Source organism: Cyprinodon tularosa, unplaced genomic scaffold (assembly GCF_016077235.1).
Source record: "Cyprinodon tularosa strain WSP-4 unplaced genomic scaffold, ASM1607723v1 ctg490, whole genome shotgun sequence".
Taxonomy (NCBI): domain Eukaryota; kingdom Metazoa; phylum Chordata; class Actinopteri; order Cyprinodontiformes; family Cyprinodontidae; genus Cyprinodon; species Cyprinodon tularosa.
This window is the reverse complement of record NW_024039219.1, coordinates 262,796-266,871: the sequence shown is the minus strand read 5'-3', so window position 1 is coordinate 266,871 and position 4,076 is coordinate 262,796.

Below are 4,076 nucleotides of genomic sequence, written 5' to 3'. Positions count from 1 at the left end.
GTCGACTCTTCGTTGCGAAATCAGTTCTAGAGAAGCCGAGCTTGAACGGCTGAGAAAAAAATAAAAAATACCGTCCACAACAGTGACTGTAACTTTTCTTATCTAACACAGAGAACATCTGCACCAACTGTGACACAGTAGGATATTATCTATCTGTTTGGAACAGAAAAGCAGAAGATCGTAGTTCCTTTTTTTCAGTAGTTGCAGAGACAGAAAGAATCTAATGGGTGTTTTATCGCTGCTAGATTTCTCTCTTTATTTATTTTCTTCATCAGAATGAAAGCAGTGTGATTGGAGACCATTTTATACTGCATGACATGCACCTACCATATCTGATGCCCGTGTTAGAACTCAACTGTTTCATCTTAACTGATTACATTTTTTTTGGTTCACATTCAGTAAATGCTTAATCTTTTTTTAAGATGAAGACGTGCACAGCGTAGAAAAAAGCTACTTGCACATGAAGTTCAGGGAAACAGTTTGGAATGCATCAAGACTAAATTGCGTTGTTCGAGTTGTAAATGCAAACAATCAAATATAACTGGACATCGATGATTATTTGTTTTAAATGTTGACTTTATAAATGGAAACAGTCACTGTATTTATTAGCTTCATTAGCTGCTTTAGCTTCGTTTGCTGGTGGCAAATTGGCCTCAGGAGTAAGGTGACCCCACGTCCTACTTTTCCAGGTCATGTCCTACTTTTCATTAGCCTCGTGAGACCATCCTGATCTCGCGAGCTTTCAAGGTTTCACTCGCAGATCAGTCTGCAGACTCTCCGTTAAAGAAAAGCTGGAGCCGTTCACCAAACGAACGTCCAATCAGCGTTGGCTTTGAGGCGGGTTGAGGTGTGACGCAACGAGAAGCGCGACAGTTCAGTCTAAAGAACATGGCGGCTTCAGCCGATGAAACTAGCGTTAGCGTGGCTATCGAGCAAGTTTTATCGGAATTACAGAGTATTTCTTCACTGAAAGAAGAGCAAAACACTGCTCTGGAGGCTTTTCTCAGAGGAAAAGATGTTTTTGCTCTTCTCCCGACTGGTTTCGGCGAGAGTAGCCTGGCTGTTAGTACGTCATATGCTACGTTGATCTGATTGGTTTATTTGGCCCGTCTATCACCAACATAGGCCAATCAGCTAACCAGTATTTTTGCCCCTTCCCAAAATTACTTCAACGGAAGGTTTCCAGATGGATATGCGGAGCAAATCCATCTGGAGGAGTCAGGTTAACTTTTCATACCTAAAAAAATGTCTGGAGAAAATTTAAAAAATTGTCCGGGATTTTGTCAACTACAGTGTAACAGAACTTTACCGTCATTGCCAGGGCTGGAACTGCGGCGGTCAGGGGTAATCAGGAGTTACAGAAGCCCCACTCAGGGGGGGGGGGGGGGGGGGGGGGGGGATTTACTGGGGCACCAGTACTGGGGGCATTTGATTGTATGAACTGTAAAGTGCCTTGAAGATGTTGTGTTGTGACTTGGCGCCATAGAAATAAACTGAATTTAATTTAATTGTTTTCATACATAAGAAGTAAATGCACTGGAAAACAGTTCAAAAAATAAGTAGAAATGTCTTAAATTAAGTGTATTTACGCTTAATTTGAGTAGGTAAATGAGATAGTTTGCCAATGGAATGAGTATTTTTGCTCTTAAAATAAGAATTAGATAAAATGCTTCTGAAATAAGACAATGCAATTGTGTTTTCTCATTGTAAGTGTAAATTGTCTTGTTCCATTGGCAAAATCTGTCTTTTACCTGCTAAATCCAAGAACAAATACACTTATTTTAAGAATAAAAACAACTTATCTAGATTTTGATTTTTTTCCAGTGTGTAGAGTTTCTCTACACTGCAAAAAATGGAAATCTAATTAAGTAATTTTTACTTGAAATAAGCGCTTTTTTCCTCTAATTGAGGACGAAAGTGAGCCACTTTGCCAATGGAACAAGACAATTTACATTTAAAATGAGAAAAAAGAATTGCATTGTCTTATTTCAAGTTCATATTATCTAATTATCTTATTTTAAGAGAAAAGATACTAATTTCATTGGCAAATCATCATATTTACCTACTCAAATTAAGGGTAAATATACCTTATTTAAGAATTTTTTATTTATTTCTAGATCGTTTTTGCAGTGTAACTATGAAGACTGACCAAGTCTTATTTTTTTCAGCAATTCTTTGAAGGAATCACGACTGCCTCAGTAGTCATGAGTGGACCTGGTGAGGGTGAATCAGTCCCATCATTTTGCTGTACCGCTGTGAGACTCTCCCGCCTGAGAAGTCCAGATTTCAGGCCTTCTCCCTGACCTCGTCTTCATCCCTGCTTCATGATTCGGTCTGACGAGGCACACACACACTGAGATGAGTCCAACGCTTATTCGTCTGGTGACTATAAATTAATACCGCTCACTTGGGATGTGTCATCAGTCTATTATGACAGTGAATGGGAAAATGTTCACCCTTACATTCATCGGGTCACTTTTAAACGGTTGAGTCATTTCTTTGACTCAAACGTTGGTTTATTGCAGTACTGACAGCGGCTCGACTGTTTTAACCAAACCATGGGTCAAAACTTTCATTTGCTTATTCCGCCAGGGCCGCGGTGGGGCCGATGCCTCTCCTCAGCAGTCTAAGGGCAAGAGGCGGGAAACAGCTTGGAAAAGTCGCCAGTCTGTCACAGGGCAAAACAGAGACACACATCTAAGGACAATTTAGAGAAGCCAATTAACCTGACAGTCATGTTTTTGGACTGTGGGAGGAAGCCGGAGTACCCAGAGAGAACCCACGCATGCATAGGGAGTACATGCAAAAATAAAAGAGGGGATGGTTTAAAAAAAATTGGTAGTTTGCTACAAGCCATGCAGAAAACACAACAAATGAACAAATTGAAATAATCTGGATAAATGAGGACATAGTTAATTAATCAGTGTTGCAGAAAACTAACCCAAGAAAACACTCTATCACATCTGTAAAACATGGCGGCGGCAGCGTAATGCTGTGGGGATGTGGTTTTCTGAAAAGCTAAATGGAGAATGCACAGCATACATACCCAGCTTTCACAGTGTCTCAAGACATTTGTGCACATCAAGACGTCTTAGGACATCTTAAGACAAAAATCTGAAGACATGAACCTGCAGAAAAAGGGATGGTCTCAGACTGAAAGATCTGAAATCTTGAAGACATTGAGTCTTAAAATCGCATGTAAGCCTTCTACACCAAACCAAGCTTCTGCCGCCCTGGCGTCCTCTTCCACAACATCTTCGTCCCGCTTTCCTCCTCTAAATAAAAAATGGATGACAGAGGAGACTCATCCACGACCTCCGACACTAAACTCTCCTCCTCTTGCATGTTTCCGCTGTCCATAGCGTTCCTTGACAGCGTCGTTTCTAAGTCACCAATTTAGTGCTACTTGGTCCCAATGGAATTTCCCATTGGGAACCTACTAGCACTAAGTTGCTAACTGGTTAGCAAGATGCTTCCCACAAACCGGCCACAACCAAACTTTCCTGCGAACCTTCCGCCACAACAATCCCGCCCCCTTGATAATTGACCAATCACATTCACTTTATTCACTCGTGTAAAGTCGTGCACCACTGGGAAGAATTCGGAAATGCAAACGTTGGAACAGCCGCTTCCCTACGACTTTAAAAGTTCACCGCTCATGATGGATGTTCTTAGGCCGGGCCTACACTGTGCGATTTTTTTCAATCATTGCACGCAGTACGATGAAATCGTCACACTGTACGACGAAACCTTGTGGTTTTGTCGCACAGCGAGAGTTCACAGCACTGGAAAAAATCTAAATCTAGATAAGTAATTTTTTCTTAAAATATGTGCATTTATTCTTGGATTGAGGAAGTAAAAGTGGCATTTTGCCAATGAAACAAGACAATTTACACTTAAAATAAGACTTTGTCTTATTTTAAGTGTATATTATCCAATTATCTTATTTTAAGAGTAGAAATACTCATTCCATTGGCAAACTATCTCATTTACCTACTCAAATTAAGGGTAAATACACTCAATTTAATAAAGTGCTTACTTATTTCTAGATTGTTTTTCCAGTGAGCTCACGATGT